Source organism: Hypanus sabinus, chromosome X2 (assembly GCF_030144855.1).
Source record: "Hypanus sabinus isolate sHypSab1 chromosome X2, sHypSab1.hap1, whole genome shotgun sequence".
In the NCBI taxonomy this organism is placed as follows: Eukaryota; Metazoa; Chordata; class Chondrichthyes; order Myliobatiformes; family Dasyatidae; genus Hypanus; species Hypanus sabinus.
The window spans coordinates 44639290-44657731 of NC_082739.1; the positions used below are offsets into that span (position 1 = coordinate 44639290).

Sequence of the window (18442 nt, forward strand, 5' to 3'; positions counted from 1 at the left end):
GTTATTTATTTATTGTGATATAGGCCCTTTGAGCCATGGTGCTCAGCGATCCCCCAATTTACTCCTAGCCTAATCACAGGACAATTTACAATGCCCAACTAACCTCTGAACTGGTACGTCTATGGACTGTGGGAGGAAACCTGTCAGTTGATAGTTAGATCCCGTTTCTGCTTGCCTGCAGTCACACCCAGTTGAAGTACAGGTCTTTAATACCTTGGCAAAAGTGCTGACAGGCTCCATAATCTGATATCATGGGTGGAGTTGGCAAAAAAAACCAAGTCACCTTCCAAAGCTCATACTTTGCTCTGACTCTGTTTCCTGCATTCGTCTGTTGATAGCCTTCACATACCTCAATCAAATCTCCTCTGAACCTCCTCCACTCCAGAGAGAACAGACTAGCTTTTCCAGCCCTTACTCGTAACTGAAATGCCACCCTGCCCTGGCAACATCCTGTTTCAGTCTGTGCAACCCCCCCCCCCCCAGTATTAGCATATTTTCTCATACTGAGGTGACAACTGCATGCTGAGGCATGAGCAATATTTCTTAGACCACTTCCCAGCTCTTGTAGTCAATGTCCAAAATAATGAGGAAGTGTTCTTTATTATTCTGTCCTTCTGTCTACCAGTCAGTGCTGCCACTTTCAATGATTTGCACCCTCTGTTCCTCAGTCCTCGGTGTATGTTCTAATCTCAATGGAACAACCAAACTGCCTTGCTTCACTTTAATCTTCATCTGACATTTCACCAACACTTCACTATCACCCTGGGGCCAAAGACAATCAAGTTATCTACAAAGTTATCCCACACCCACATCCAAATAATTACTTATCTCAGAAAGGACGTGCTGGCATTGGAGAGGATTCAGAGGTTCACAGGGATTGATTGCAAGAGTGAAAGGGTCAATGTATGAGGAACATTTGATCACTCTGGTCATGTACTCGCTGGAATTTCAAATGGGGGGGGGATTGCATTGAAACCTATGGAATATTGAAATACAAAGAGTGGGTTTTTCTAATAGTGGGGTAGTCACAGCCTTAGAAAACAGGAACAATCCCTTTGAACAGATGAGGAAGAAATTCTCCATGAATCTGTAGACAGGTGGCTATGGAGCCATACTCCCCAGGAACATTGTTCATGTTTCCCACTTTGAATGCTTTTCCCTGTCCAGCTGTAGCTGCTCCCAGACATTTTAAGTTGGCCTTTCCTTAAATATACAGAACATCTGGTAGAGGGGTGCCACAGTAAAAACGTCATTCAGTCACCAGTTTCAAATTCTTGAGTATTAGCATTACCTGACCTGGCCCCAGCACATAGTGGCCATCATGAACGCACACCTGTCCTCTTCCTTACTTTGGCAAGAAAAGGTCTGGCAGTACACTTTAAGCAGAAGTGAAAGATTATTTAAATGGTAAAAAAAATCATAGCATGCTGCTGAGCAGAGGGACTTTGGGAGTGCTTGTGCATGAATTACAAAGGGCTGGAAGGCAAATGGAATGTCTGTCTTCATTGCTGGAAGGATTGAATTGAGAGCAGGGCAGTTATGCTGCAAATGCACAGAGTACTGGTGAGGCTGCACATGGAATACCATGCAGTACTGACTTTGGAGGTGGTTCACCGGGCCAACACCAGAGGAGAGGGGGTTAGACTATGAGATTGCACTGGCTGGAATTCAGATGAAAGATGTTATATAAGATACACAAAGCTGTTTCACTCAACAGCAAAACTAGAACTCAAGACTCAGGGGTGGGAGGGTTTTGGACAGAGGAACAGCAACAGCTTTTCCCCCAGTCATTAATCTGTGGAATTCTCTGCCCATAAAGCAGGCAGCTATCTGGTAAATATTTTTGGATAGCTTTTCAGAGTAGGGAAATTAAAGGTAAGGACAAAGGCAGGTAGGTGGAGACAAGTCCATGGTCAGATCAGCCAACTTATTGAATGGCAGACAGGCTACATCTAATCCAGTTGCTATTTTATGTTCTTATGTGCAAGTCAGTTGGGATAAGAGATAAAAAGGCTGGCAAAGGGAATCTGATAGGTTGACCATGAAATGGAAAGGGGAGGAAGGTGCACCAGAAATAATGCGAAGGTGTTAATACCACATTGAGAAATCAATGTTCATGCCATCAGGTCAGAAGCTACCCAGTGTTGCTCCTCCTACCAAAATGTAGCCTCATCACAGCAGTGATGGCCATGTACTGACATGTCAGAATGGGAAGTAGAATTGAAATGGGTGGTTACTAGATCACTTGCCCATCATTAAGACAACCTATAGACAGTTTCAAGGCACTTCAACTCATGTTCATTACTTTGTTCAGTTTGCCATCTTTTGCACACTGGTTGAGCAGTCAATTGGCATGATCTTTCATTGACCCTATTCTATTATGGATTTTGAGTCTGCCAACAATAAGTCTATATGACATTTGAATCCCCACTGTCTCTTGGCACTTTCATTAATGAAGTCAAAACCTCCCCTGCACACATTGGCCACTTAGACCAAGTCCCCCAGCTCTCTTCTGAGCAAGTGAACATCCCAATTGCAAATTTACTCTTAATCTACCAGATCTTTATTTAATAACTACTAGATATTGCAGAAATGGATCTCCTAAGTTATGCATCTATCATAAAAGCAGTTTTCAATGCTATGTCAACTTCACCACTCAAAATACTAGTCTGCATGGTTTTCCTTTAACATGCTCATTCTATTTTCTTCCCTTGACAATTGATACAAACACTGGTAACATTTCACACAGGCACCAAGGTTAACCAATGAAGCTAGTGTTGGCTGCTGGAGATGAAAAAAAAATCACAAGTTGTAATGTTCCAATCATAGCTTTTATTCAGATCACATTTTCACTGATGTACAAGTGCATTGTTCAAAACTGCCTTGAAAAAGTATTCAGCCCCACAACTATTTTCACACTTGGCTTGTTTCCCTTTCTAAAACTACAATACAATGGAGGATTTTTAGAGCCAAACAACATTGCACATGTCAAAGGGGAAATTCCAACCCCAGTCAACTAAATTAAAAACCAATTGAGACTGACAAAGTATTCATCTCCTTTACAATTATTATGGCAACTTACCTCGGAGGTGCAGTATACAGATTTGCATTATATGGAAAATTGGGAGCATCACCTGTTTTCAATGGAAGCACAATACCCCCCCCTCTGCAAGACCAAAAGATCTTACACAACATCATGCAAAGCTAACAGACTTATCTGAAAAGACTACTGACTTTTAACAGCTGAAAGGGGTGGTTCAACCAAGTACTGAAGAAAGTGGATTAAAAAATTTTCAACTGTCCACATTTCAATCTAATTTTTTTTAAAAAAAGTGTTCCATTTCCCTGCTTTTGGGGTCCACTGTGGGGGTTAAATAAAACATGTAAATTCACAAATCAAAATCTGGTTATTGGGTCTGAATATTTTTTTTTACAAGGCACCAAGTTGAAAAGCCAATCTTTTTGTTCGTATGTTTGAAGTGCACTCAAAGACCTGTAGACATGCTATGCACTTTAATCAACCTCTTCAATTGTTGGGCCAGATGATGCACCTGCACCAGGAGGAGGACCACCAGCACCAGGGAAACCCCCTGGTGGCCCACCAGCTCCCTGGTACAACTTAGTGATGATTGGATTGCAGATTTTCTCTAGTTCCTTCTGCTGATGTTCATATTCATCCTTTTCAGCAGTCTGGAAGGAATTTTAAAAAGCACGTTAGCTGTATTGCACCAAACTGAACTGAATGCATACTAACATAGATAAAACGCTCAGACATCCAAGGAAGATTGCCATCACAACCCCACAGGGCTCAAGTGGAAACTACGAATGGTAATGGTTTTTACTTCATCACAGCGATTTAATTAAAATTTTATTTTATCAATTATTTTTTAAACTGGTAATCTTGACATGTAATTTACCTGGTTCTTATCTAGCCAGCTGATAACTTCATTACATTTGTCCAGAACCTTCTGCTTATCATCATCTCCAACTTTACCCTTCAGCTTCTCATCCTCAATTGTGGACTTCATGTTGAAAGCATAAGATTCAAGTGCATTCTTTGCTGCTATTTTTTCACGCTGTTGATCATCTTCAGATTTGTACTTCTCAGCTTCTTGAACCATACGCTCTATCTCTTCTTTGCTCAAGCGACCTACAAACAAAATTTTAAAAAACTGTAGTATTGCTCCCTGGTTAACCAACTAACAACTTGTTTAAGTCAACCGCTCAGACATCCAAGGAAGGTTCTTTGCCAACATCTCTATTTCTGGTGGAAACTACGAATGACTTTGGAATTCTTCATCATAGCAGAAACCATATTCATCTGATTTCTAAAGCTTCTTACCTTTGTCATTTGTGATGGTGATCTTGTTTTCTTTTCCGGTGCTCTTGTCCACTGCAGACACATTCAAGATACCATTGGCATCAATATCAAAAGTCACCTCAATTTGAGGCACACCCCTTGGAGCAGGTGGAATTCCAGTCAGCTCAAACTTGCCCAGCAAGTTGTTATCTTTCGTCATTGCTCTCTCACCCTCGAACACCTAAATTCGAAACAATATTTGGCATTGTCAGGAAAACAAACTAATTAGGTAAGACACCGAGTCAAGAAATTCAGGAAATGCTAGACAGTAAATTTAACACAAATGGCATCAGAGAATCAAGCAGCTAATTTAGATACATGTAACATTGACATTTACCTGGATCAGTACACCAGGCTGGTTATCAGAATAGGTAGTAAAGGTTTGTGTTTGTTTTGTTGGAATGGTGGTGTTACGCTTAATTAATGTTGTCATGACACCGCCAGCTGTCTCGATGCCCAGGGACAGAGGAGTAACATCCAACAGCAGCAGATCTTGCACAGCCTCAGACTTGTCACCAGCCAAGATAGCCGCCTGGACAGCTAAGAGAACATTAAAAGAGTTTAGTTACAAGTTAAACAAGTTATTAAGATTGTACTACAAAACAATGTCAATTTGGTGATTACCTGCACCATATGCAACAGCCTCGTCAGGATTGATGCTCTTGTTCAATTCCTTGCCATTGAAGAAATCTTGCAACAACTTCTGGATTTTGGGAATGCGGGTGGATCCACCAACCAGCACAATATCATGGATTTGAGCCTTGTCAAGCTTGGCATCTCGCAAGGATTTCTCTACAGGGTCAAGAGTGCCGCGGAAGAGGTCAGCATTGAGCTCTTCAAATCGTGCTCTAGTGATTGAGGTATAAAAATCAACACCCTCGTACAGAGAGTCAATTTCAATGCTAGCCTGTGTACTGGATGACAGTGTACGCTTTGCACGTTCACAGGCAGTGCGGAGACGGCGAACAGCTCTCTTGTTGTCGGTAATGTCTTTTTTGTTTTTACGTTTGAATTCAGCAATAAAATGGTTGACCATGCGATTGTCAAAGTCTTCGCCACCAAGGTGAGTGTCACCAGCTGTAGATTTGACTTCAAAGATTCCATCTTCAATGGTCAAGATGGAGACATCGAAAGTACCACCACCCAGATCAAAAATCAGGACATTCCTTTCAGCACCAACCTGCAGATCAAAAACAATTAACGATGTTTGCATAAGCATGCAAAAGAATGAGGGAAGATTGGACCAAGGAAACACTACATTACAGAATCAGATCAACAAAAATATGGGAAAGCAGCTCCAGGAGTGCCCAAGATGTAAAATTAGTGTGACATTACCCACCAATCCTTAATCCCACTCATTGCAACCAAGTCATCTTCCAAATGATGAATTTAGTAGTGATCAATGCAGTAATATTGATACTACTTACCTTCTTATCCAAGCCATAAGCAATAGCAGCTGCAGTTGGTTCATTGATGATACGCAGCACATTGAGACCTGAAATAGTACCAGCATCTTTTGTAGCTTGTCGCTGAGAATCATTGAAATAAGCTGGTACCGTAATCACTGCATTAGAAATAGTCTAAATGGTAAGAAAAAAATCTATGTTAGAAAAGAAACACATTTCCAATTCTATCTACTTGAATTAACAAGACTGTACTATACCTTTCCTAGATAGGCCTCTGCAATCTCCTTCATTTTGGTCAGCACCATGGATGATACTTCCTCAGGGTAAAAAGTCTTCTTCTCGGCCTTATATTCAACTTCCACCTTGGGGCGACCACTATCATTGATGACTTGGAAAGGCCAGTGCTTCATGTCAGACTGAACCACCGCATCATCAAACCTACGGCCAATCAGACGCTTGGCATCTGCAACATGAATATAATCAGTAAATCTCATGAACATGCACAGCCAACCATCTATTAAATTTAATTCTCTGTGCAACTTACCAAAGACAGTGTTGGTTGGGTTCATAGCCACCTGATTCTTGGCTGCATCACCGATCAGTCTCTCTGTATCAGTGAAAGCAACATAACTTGGAGTGGTGCGGTTGCCTTGGTCATTGGCAATAATTTCAACTTTGCCATGTTGGAAGACACCTACACATGAGTAGGTTGTGCCAAGATCAATTCCAATTGCTGGTCCCTTAGACATGTTGCCTGAAAGACAAATTAATATTTCGAATAGTAGACTCCACCCACAATGCAACAATGACTCACCAAAATGAGTTTTACTACAGGAACACAATCGCATGACTAATCACATCCTCATCCCTCGCAAGCCAGCGTTTTGTAGTTAGGAAAAACAAAAAAAAACATTATAGTCTGGTTGCTTACACCAGACTTAGTTGCTACCAAACACCCTCTCCTGCATCCCTTTCCCGAGTTCGGACAGGCTTTTTCAACAGTAGCGTCGCCGACATCGAACTACACAAACTGCAAACGACACCGTCCCACTGCTTCCACATGCAATCGCGCCCTTCTTACACAATGGAAATCAAAATGGACGCTAGTGCTGCAAAGGTAGCGGAGCAGACTCGATGGGCCAAGTAGTCTCACTGTCTGTCTCGGCAACAGACAATGGAGGAACTTAATGGGGGTCAGACAGCGTCTATGACGGAAACAACCACCCCACCCCCACCCCAGCAGCTCAATCCCACCACCCCCTTCCGTGTTATCCATGGGAAGGGTCTCCGACACCCCCAGTATCGGGAATTCCCGCGGGGCTGACGTCATCCGCGCGTGGGGGAGGGGGTGATCCCGAGCACATGACTCGACAGGGTCCCAGCGGGCGCTGGCTCGTCCTCTCCCGGCCTAGGGAGCGGCCGATACTCGGAGACTTCTCGAGAAGGGAGGGCGGAGCAAAGCGACACTCTACCTCGGGGCGGGAGACCGGGAAAGAGCAGCTAACCTCAACAGGGAGCTTAGCAATTGTCAATGGCGACCGAGGGGGAGAGAGAGAGAGAGAGACATAGAGGAGCTGCGTTCGGCCGGCGCAGAGTGACGGTACCTGGTACTGTGGAGCTGAAGAAGACAGTCGTCTGCAATATCTAACGCCGCAATGAGACCGCGCCGCTCCCGCGGGCCCCTTTTAATGGCTCACCCGAAGGTTCTAGAAAGCCGCGCGCGTCACACCACGCACCGCCAATCGGCTCTCGCCTGCCGGGCGGGCAGGAAGGCGGGCATGGCGCTGATTGGTCGGCTGGCCCGCGAGGGGCGGGGACTGGGACTGGTGGTGTTTGTAGTGCAGAAAGATGGAGGCGGCCTGGGACCGGGGCCTGGCCCCTATCTTTCTGCTGATCTCCGACCCGTCTGCCCAGAATTAGACAAGGTAGTCCAGTCGAGGCCGCAATCCCCAGCCCGTAACCTGAACGTATCGCTTTAAATATCCCCGATGGCAATCAATTCAGATTTACCGGCTCATCCAGACCTTTCAATATTCAGTGAGATCCGATCCCAGCTCAGCCCAGCCCACATTCTGCTAAACTCCATTACAGGGACGATTCTCGTAAACCACACTGACTTCCCAGAAAGAAGGAAACAAACTCAGTGACACAGCAACTTCCCTAAGTCAGTCTTATCCACCGGACCTCGGTTAAAAACCTGGTTTCCAAAAAACTACCCGATTGTAGATAGGAACCCATTGATCATGCTAACACGTTGATAAGTAATTGTGAGCTTTAAATTTCTGCCTGTTTTAACAACCGTGCCTTCTCACTTTGCAGTCAGGTCGTGGTTTCGGGCGCTGTAGAAACTCTGCACGGCCATTCCCGGTGAAGCATGAGGAAGAGGCCCGGTCTTTCTAGAAGCTTTAATTTGCTTGCGAGTCTATTTCAAAGGACAGCTTTGGGCAGCCATTATTAATGGATTGGCTCAGACGGTTAAAGGCATTTGTATTACAACATATTGTCCTTATGATTACCAAATTTATGTTTCAGATACTGTATGATAAATTAATTCTCAATTTGTTGCAATGAAGTTTTAATTATTGTTCCTTGGATTATTTGAAAATACAACAGAACAGCACAGAACAGGACATTTGGCCCACAGAGTTGTGCTGAACCATGTGCCTGTCCAAACGACTGTTAAAAGCCTCTAATTGCTTTGCCTCTATCACCACACCAGGCAGCAAATTACAGAAATCCCAACTGAGTAAAAAAAACTATAGCTCACATCCCTGTTGAACCTACCGCCCCCCCCCCCCCCCCCCCCACCTTCAATGCATGCCCTTTAGTGTTAGACATTTCAACCCTGGGGAAAACATGATCTCTGTCTATCTACGCCTCTCATAATCTCTATCAGATCTCCCCTCAGCCTCTGGTGCTCCAGAGAAAAAACCCCAAGTATATCCAGCCTCTCATGATAGCTTATCGGTGTAAAGTTCTGAAATAAAAGTTTGATTAAATAAACACTAAAAACATCTTTTTTATTTTTAAATTTTCACTACATTTTTTTTGTATCAGAAACATAATCCTCTAGATATTTCAATCCAGGGGAAAAAGATACACTGTTTATAGCTTGCATAGTTTTATAAACATATCAAATCTCACATCTCTACTATGTAGAAAACAGCTCCAGATTTCTCATAGCACAAGTTCTCTAATCCAGGCAGCATCCTCTGCACCCTCAACAAAGCCTCCACATCCTCTTTAAACAAACCAGTTTTATAAAGCTATAACATTTACTTTCTGGCTCTTGAACTCAATACCTCACCTAATGAGGGCAAACGTGTACCACCCTATTGATCTGTCTGGAAGCCGTGGACCTGGACCTGAAGATCCCTCTGTGTTCATCGGTGCTGATGGACCCTGTTATTGAATATGTATCTTTTATGTTGGATCTCCCAAAATGCAGCACTCCACACTTCACTCCAGTCCTGCCAAAGGATTTTGGCCTGAGACGGCAACTGTATTTGTTTCCATTGTTGCTGCCTGACATGCAGAGTTCCTCCAGCATTTTGTGTGTGTGTGTGTGTGTGTTGCTCTGGATTTCTTGCAACTGCAGAATTTTTCTTGTTTTCCAGTAGTCACAGCCATCTGTCTGGAGTAAGACCCAACTGCCACGACCTATGGACACACCAAGCAACATTCCCTCCAATTTTTTTTGTGCAGACCAACTATTGCTCTGAGCAAGAAATTTTTACACAGCCTGAAAACTCCACTGCATTTTAACAAAACACTAGAAAAAAAGAAAATTCCAGTTGCATGGCAACAAAGGATATGTGCGCGGAAGCATTTCAGCTCTTGGGCTGTAATCCCTGGAATTCAGGAGAATGAGGAGGCGATCCATAGAAATACTCCAAATGTTAAAATGCCTAGACAGATTAGATATGAAAAGTTATTTCCCATGGTAGGGGAGTCTAGGACAACAGGGCATGACTTCAGCATTGAAGAATGTCCATTTAGAATGGAGATGCAGAGAAATTACTTTAGTCAGAAGGTGGTAAATCTGTGGAATTTGTTGCCATGAGTGGCTGTGGAGGCCAAGTAATTGGGTGTATTTAAGGCAGAAGTAGATCAGTTCTTGATTAGCCAGGGCATCAAAGGGTATGGAGAGAAAGCAGGGTGAGGGGATGACGTATCAGCTCATGACTGAATGGTGGAGCAGATTCGATGGGCCAAATGGCCTGCTTCTGCTCCTCTGTCTTATGGTTTTATGGGTATATGTGACTGAAGGGAAAAGCCCACCAGAAGTGGATACAGCCCTGTCCTGATGGAGGGTTTTGGCCTGAAATGACGACTTTTTCTTCATTTGCACAGATGCTGCCTGGCCTGCTGAGTTCCTCCAGCACTTTGTGAGTGTTGCTTTATATTTCCAGCATCTGCAAGTTTTCTCATGTTTGTGACAACCCAGTCAGTCACAGTTAAAGCCCTCCCCATTAATGAGTACTTCTGCAAGGAGCATTCATCATCTAGGACCCCCACTATCCAAGCCATTCACTCTTCCAACTGTTGCCACCTGGATGGAGATACAGGATCTTAGTTCCCATACTGTACCAGGTTCAGGAACAGTTATTACCCAATACCCACCAGGCTCCTGAACCAGTGTAGGATCACCCACCCCAAATGATTCCACAGCCGATGAACTCAAGGATCCATAACTCATTTTCTCAGTGTTATTTATCATTTACTTACTTCCTGGCTGTCACACCCAGGAGATTGCATTATACAAGACAAATTAATTTGATCCTTCTGTGTTCTGAAGAATTAAAATCCAAGTGTCTTCTACTTAGGTTAACATATTGCTTTTAAAACATAGGCTTAGAAATTGTATTGCATCAGTTTTTGGTGATGTAATGCTAGCGGTATTAAACGCTAACACCCAGACTGGTTCTCTGCAAACTCATCAAGATCCAGACAAAAACAGGATTAAGGTTGGTTTTTTGAGAGAGTGAAACAGTTGTGATGAAGAAACATGCAGGTAAATTGCTGGAGAAACTCAGCAGGTCAGGTAGCATTGTTGCAGAAGAAAAAGCAGTTGAACTTTTGTGATGAAAAGAAGGGGGCAGAAGCCAGAAGGTTCGGAGGGTGGAAGAGGGAAAGAGTACACCCTGGCAGGTAATACGTGAGACCAGGTTTGCAGGGGGGGTGGGGAGAGATACTGGGAGAGGGAGAGGCGAGACCAGGTGAGGGGGAAGGTGGGTGTGGAGGGGAGGATAGAGTGAGACACTGAGAGGTGAGACCAGGTGAGGGGGTGATGCACCATCAATAACTCACACTGAGACGTAAGGCGAGATATCGGCTTTTATTGACTGGAAGAAGGAACCAGGAGTGAGTGTCCATCATACTATGTCCTGGAGACTGAGGCCGAGCGTCAGGCCTCAGATCGCCTTTATACAGGGGCCTGTGGGAGGAGCCACAGGAGCAGTCAGCAGGGGGCGTGTCCAGACAGGCACATAGTTCACCACATTCACCCCCCCTTTGTTTGAAAGAGTCCCATGTGGCGAAGTTTCTTACAAGTCAAGTCTATCAGGTGGTCGAATCTGTCGCTGCGATCTACGTAGCACCGGCTGTGATCGCATGGATGCCGGCGACATTGGTGATTGCACAGGGGACGGAGGTTGCGCTTGTTCTTGCCCACTAGGCGCCGGTGATCCCTCACGCATGTGCGAGGCGCCTGGTATAAATGCGTACGAAACGCCCGGTATACAAGTGTCGTGAGGAGTCTGTGTAGGGCCTGGTGAGTACGGTGTCACCTCTGGTGCAGGGTTCATAGTTACCGGAGAGCCTTCAGGGTAGTGGTCTGCTGCACCTGCGGGTGCCAGGTCGCGGATGGAGACCGTGTCCTCCCGCCCATCAGGTAAGACCATGTAAGCATACTGGGGGTTCGCATGTAGAAGGTGAACCCTCTCTACCAGCGGGGAGTATTTATTGCTCCTCACATGTTTCCGGAGCAGCACTGGCCCCAGGGACGTCAGCCAAACTGGTAGGGTGGTCCCAGTGACAGACTTCCTGGGAAAAGAGAATAGGCGTTCGTGAGGGGTGGCATTGGTGGACGTACATAACAGAGAGCGGATAGAGTGCAGTGCCTCAGGGAGGACCTCCTGCCATCGAGAGACCGGCAACCCTTTTGACTTAAGGGCTAAAAGTGTGGCCTTCCACACTGTGGCATTCTCCCGCTCCACCTGGCTATTACCCCGGGGATTATAACTCGTGGTCCGACTGGTAGCAATGCCCCTAGCTAGCAAGTACTGGCGCAGCTCCTCACTCATAAAGGAGGACCCTCTATCGCTGTGGATATAGCAGGGATACCTGAACAGAGTGAAGAGCTGGCGCAGGGCTTTTATGACAGACGTGGCAGTGGTGTCGGGACAGGGGATGGCAAAGGGGAACCGTGAGTACTCGTCAATAACACTGAGAAAATAGACATTGCGGTCAGTGGAGGGAAGGGGGCCCTTAAAGTCAACACTCAGTCGTTCAAAAGGGCGGGTGGCTTTGACAAGTTGTGCCGTGTCAGGACGGTAGAAGTGCGGTTTGCACTCAGCGCAGTCCCTGGTCATCGTCCTGATGTCCTCCAGGGAGTATGGCAGGTTCCGAGCTTTCACAAAATGGTAAAATCGGGTGACCCCCGGATGGCAAAGTTGTGCATGAAGGGCGTACAGCTGGTCGAGCTGTGTGCTAGCACATGTTCCCCGGGATAGGGCATCAGGGGGCTCATTGAGTCTGCCAGGCCGGTACAGGATATCATAGGTGTAGATGGAGAGTTCTATTCTCCACCGCAAAATCTTATCATTTTTGATCTTGCCCCGCTGTTGGTTGCTGAACAGGAACGCAACCGAGCGCTGGTCGGTCAGCAAGGTGAACCTTTTGCCAGCAAGATAGTGCCTCCAGTGCCTAACAGCCTCCACTATGGCCTGGGCTTCTTTCTCCACCGCGGAGTGCCGAATTTCGGAGCCTTGGAGGGTGCGAGAAAAGAATGCTACTGGCCTGCCTTCCTGATTGAGGGTAACAGCCAGAGCAAAATCGGAGGCATCACACTCCACTTGGAAGGGAGCGGTCTCGTCCACGGCATGCATCGTAGCTTTGGCAATGTCCGCTTTAATGCAGCTGAAGGCCGCGCGGGCCTCAGCAGAGAGGGGAAACGAGGTAGACTTGACCAGGGGGCGTGCCTTGTCTGCGTAATGGGGGACCCATTGGGCGTAATAGGAAAAAAAACCCAGGCACCGTCTGAGGGCCTTGAGAGTGGTGGGAAGAGGGAGTTCTAACAGGGGGCGCATACGTTCGGGATCAGGGCCAATAACCCCGTTTTCCACGACATACCCAAGTATAGCTAGGCGGGTGGTTCCAAACACACACTTGTCCCTGTTATAAGTAAGGTTCAGAGCTGCGGCCACTTAGAGAAATCGTTGGAGGTTGGCGTCGTGATCTGGCCTGTCGTGACCACAGATGGTGATGTTATCCAGATAGGGAAATGTGGCCTGCAGTTGGTACTGGTCCACCATCCAGTCCATTTCCCTCTGGAAAACAGAGACACCATTCGTGACACCGAAAGGGACACGCAGGAAGTGATAGAGCCTGTCGCCCGCCTCGAAGGCGGTGTAGGGGCGGTCCTCTGGGCAGATGGGGAGCTGGTGATAAGCTGATTTCAGATCTATTGTCGAGTACACCTTGTACTGAGCAATCTGGTTGACCATATCCGTGATGCGGGGTAGGGGGTACGCATCAAGCTGCGTGAACCTATTGATGGTTTGACTATAGTCCACCACCATCCTATTTTTCTGCCCGGTCCAAACAACAACCACCTGGGCCCTCCAAGGGCTTGAGCTTGGCTCAATGATCCCCTCCCTGAGCAGCCGCTGCACCTCCGACTGAATGAAGGCCCTGTCCCCCGCGCTGTACCTCCTGCTTTTATTTGCCACAGGCTTACAGTCAGGGGTCAGGTTGGCGAACAACGGTGGGGGAGGGACCTTGAGAGTGGAGAGGCTGCAAGTGGTGTCGGCAGCGCAGCTGTCGGCCTGGTTCTGGATGTATGTGCCCGTGTCAAACAGGCATCTAGTCCTGTGCCCCTCCACCCGGATGTCCATCATGGACCTTGCAAGCTGGTGTGGGGCGCTTTGGTCGAGAGTTACAGTGGCCAGAGACCCGGTAAGCATCGGAGGGCCGGGGGCGGGGCATGCTGACGTCGACAAAGATGGCCGCCCACATCCGGGCATGCAAGATGGCGGCCCCCATGTTTCACCCGCAGCGCTGCACTCCGCTCGAGGTTGAGACTTACAGACCTTGGCGAAGTGGCCCCGCTTTCCGCAGCTGGAGCAGGTCGCTTCTCGCGCTGGACAGCGTTGTCGAGGGTGTTTTTTATGGCCGCAGAAATAACACACGGGCTTCTGACGGGCCACAGCCGTGGTCTGGGTCGGGGAGCTCGTGGAATCACGACTGGCAGCGGCGTTGGCGAATTCGCTCCCGGGAGCCGGCGGTGGCGGGGTCTGAGGTGTCCACGGAACTGGCGGGGAATCGCGCGACTGGACAGCATCGGCGTAGTGCAGCGCAGCTTCTAGAGCGTTGGCCATCTCCATCGCCGAGCTTAAGGTAAGGTCGGCATTTTCCAGCAGTCGCTGGCGCATGTACACTGACCTCAGTCCCGTCACAAAAGCGTCTCGCACCAGCAGCTGTTCTGCCGTGAGCGTCTTGCAGTCGCAAGGTCGGACGAGTGTCTGTAGTGCTCGGAGAAACTCAGCGCACGATTCGTCAGGCCGCTGTCGCCGGGTAGCTAAACAATGTCTTGCGTAGACGGTGTTCACCGGCCGCAGGTACTGTCTTTTGAGGGCGTCCAGTGCCCCATCGTAGGTCGGCAGGTCCCGGATAATGGAGTAAACTTTGGGGGTGACCCTCGAGAGTAGGATTCTGTGCATAACGGCGGGTTCAGTTGCACGAACCTCCTCCAAGTACGATTGGAAGCAGGCAAGCCAGTGTTCAAAAGCGAGAGCTGCGTCAGGGTCTTGAGGGTCCAAATCCAACCTTTCCGGACGCAAAACGGTTTCCGTGTTTTAAAACTTCCAGTCAATAAAATTGATGCACCATCAATAACTCACACTGAGACGTAAGGCGAGATATCGGCTTTTATTGACTGGAAGAAGGAACCAGGAGTGAGTGTCCATCATACTATGTCCTGGAGACTGAGGCCGAGCGTCAGGCCTCAGATCGCCTTTATACAGGGGCCTGTGGGAGGAGCCACAGGAGCAGTCAGCAGGGGGCATGTCCAGACAGGCACATAGTTCACCACAGGGGGAATGTGGGTGAGGGTGACTGATGAGGATAGAGTGAGACACTGGGAGGTGATAGGTGAGACAAGGTGAGGAGGAAAGTGGGTAGGGGAGGATAGAGTGAGACACGGGGAGGTGATAGGTGAGACAAGCTGAGGAGGAAAGTGGGTAGGGGAGGATAGAGTGAGACACGGGGAGGTGATAGGTGAGACAAGGTGAGGAGGAAAGTGGGTAGGGGAGGATAGAGTGAGACACGGGGAGGTGATAGGTGAGACAAGGTGAGGAGGAAAGTGGGTAGGGGAGGATAGAGTGAGACACGGGGAGGTGATAGGTGAGACAAGGTGAGGAGGAAAGTGGGTAGGGGAGGATAGAGTGAGACACGGGGAGGTGGGGGGGGGGTGGGAGGACAGTGAGACACTGGAGGTGAGGGGGAAAGTGGAGGATTGGAGGATAGAGTGAGACACTGGGAGGTGCCTCTTTGCAATTTGCTTATTGCCACAATAGGTCAACAGGAGACACAATCTCGCAACTTTAGACCACCTGGACAACACAAACACCTATGTCAGGATGCTGTACATCAACTGTAGCTCAGCATTTAATACTATCATTCCCACAATCCTGATTGAGAAGTTGCAGTACCTGGGCCCCTGTAACTCCCTCTGTAACGGGATTCTTGACTTCCTTACTGGAAGACCACAATCTTTGCGGATTGGTAATAACATATCCTCTTCGCTGATGATTAACACTGGCGCATCTCAGGGGTGTGTGCTTAGCCCACTGCCCTACTCTATATACACATGACTGTGTGGCTAGGCGTAGCTCAAATACCATCTATAAATTTGCTGATGAAACAACCATTGTTGGTAGAATCTCAGATGGAGATGATAGGACGTACAGGAGTGAGATATGCCAACTAGTGGAGTGGTGCAGCAACAACCTGGAACTCAACATCAGTAAGATGAAAGAGCTGATTGTGGACTTCAGGAAGGGGAAGATGAAGGAACACATACCAGTCCTCAGAGGGATCAGAAGTGGAGAGAGCGAGCAGCTTTAAGTTCCTGGTGTCAAGATCTCTGAGGATCTAACCTGGTCCCAACATTTTCATGTAGTTTTAAAGAAGGCAAGGCAGCGGCTATACTTTATTAGGAGTTTGAAAAGATTTGGCATGTCAACAAATACACTCAAAAACTTCTATAGTTGTACTGTACAGAGCATTCTGACAGGCTGCATCACTGTCTGGTATGGGGGGGGGGGCTACTGCACAGGACCAAAAGAAGCTGTAAATGGTTGTAAATCTAGTTGGCTCCATCTTGGGCACTAGCCTAAAAAAGTACCCAGGAAATCTTTAGGGTGCGGTTTTTCAGAAAGGCAGCATCCATTATTAAGGACCTCCAGCACGCAGAGCATGCCCTTTTTTCACCGTTACCATCAGGTAGGAGGTACAGAAGCCTGAAGGCACACACTCAGCAATTCAGGAACAGCTTCTTCCCCTCTGCCATCCAATTCCTAAATGGACATTGAACCCTTGGACACTACCTCACTTTTTAATATACAATATTTCTGTTTTTGCATGATTTTTAAAAATCTATTCCATATATGTAATTGATTTACTTGTTTATTCATTATTCTGTTCTATTTTATTTATTATTATCTTCTCTGCTAGATTATGTATTGCATTGAATTGCTGCTGCAAAAATTTCACGTCACATGCCGGTGATAAGAAACCTAATTCTGATTCTGATCTGTTTCTTTGTAATGTCTATCAATCAATCAATCCATGTTTGTTTGTAATATCTACCTGTTTGTTTGTACAATCTATCTGTCTGTTTATTTGTATTATCTATCTATCTGTTTGTAATATCTATCAATCTGTCTGTGCTATCTATTAATCTTTCTGTTTGTACTATCTATTAATCTATTTGTTTGTACTATCAATCTGTTTGACTCAGAATCAGAATCAGGTTTATTATCACTTGAATGTGATGTGAAATTTGTTAACTTAGCAGCAACAGTTCAATGCAATACATAATCTAGCAGAGAGAAAAAATAAATCAAAACATAAACAAGTAAATCAATTATTTGTATTGAATAGATTTTTAAAAAATGCGCAAGAAACAAATACTATACATTAAAAAGTGAGGTAGTGTCCAAAGCTTCAAAGTCCATTTAGGGAATCAGATGGCAGAACTGAATCACTGAGTGTGTGCCTTCAGGCTTCTGTACCTCCTACCTGATGGTAACAGTGAGAAAAGGACATGCCCTGCCTGCTGGAGGTCCTTAATGATGGACGCTGCCTTTCTGAGACACCGCTCCCTAAAGATGTCCTGGGTACTTTGTAGGCTAGTGCCCAAGATGGAGCTGACTAGATTTACAACCTTCTGCAGCTTCTTTCGGTCCAGTGCAGTAGCCCCTCCATACCAAACAGTGATGTAGCCTGTCAGAATGCTCTGTACAGTACAACTATAGGAAGTTTTTGAGTGTATTTGTTGACATGCCAAATCACTTCAAACTCCTAATAAAGTATAGCCACTGTCTTGCCTTCTTTATGATTACATTGATATGTTAGGACCAGGTTAGATCCTCAGAGATCTTGACACCAAGGAACTTGTAGCTGCTCGCTCTCTCCACATCTGATCCCTCTATGAGGATTGGTATGTGTTCCTTCGTCTTACCCTTCCTGAAGTCCACAATCAGCTCTATTGTCTTACTGATGTTGTGTGCCAAGTTATTGTTGTGGCACCATTCCACCAGTTGGCATATCTCACTCCTGTACACCCCCTCATCACTTCCTGAAATTGTATCAACAATGGTTGTACCATCAGCAAATTTATAGATGGTATTTGAGCTATGCCTAGCCACACAGTCATGTGTATATAGAGAGTAGAGTAGAACAGTGGGCTCAGCACACAACCCTGAATTGCACCAGTGTTGATCGTCAGCGAGGAGGATATACTATCACCAATCCGCACAGACTGTGGTCTTAGGAAGTTGAGGATTCAATTGCAGAGGGAGGTACAGAGGCCCAGGTTCTGTAACATCTCAATCAGGATTGTGGGAATGATGGTATTAAATGCTGAGCTGTAGTCGATGAACAGCATCCTGACATAGGTGTTTGTGTTGTCCAGGTGGTCTAAAGCCATGTGGAGAGCCATTGACATTGCGTCTACCGTTGACCTTTTGTGGTGACAGGCAAATTGCAATGGGTCCAGGTCCTTGCTGAGGCAGGAGTTCAGTCTAGTCATAACCAACCTCTCAAAGCACTTCATCACTGTCGATGTGAGTGCTACCGGGTGATAGTCCTTAAGGCAGCCCACATTATTCTTCTTAGGCACTGGTATAATTGTTGCCTTTTTGAAGCAAGTGGGAACTTCTACCCGTAACAG

At 46.5% G+C, this 18442-nt stretch overlaps 1 non-coding gene and 1 pseudogene across 1 annotated transcript; both read right to left on the minus strand.

Moving 5' to 3' along the window:
* Window positions 1–2809: 2809 nt before the first annotated feature.
* Window positions 2810–7500, minus strand: LOC132385271 (heat shock cognate 71 kDa protein-like; annotated as a pseudogene).
* On the minus strand, window positions 4221–4308 carry LOC132385324 (small nucleolar RNA SNORD14). Its single transcript, XR_009509154.1, has one exon. It is a non-coding gene; the product is annotated as a small nucleolar RNA SNORD14 (small nucleolar RNA).
* Window positions 7501–18442: the final 10942 nt, after the last annotated feature.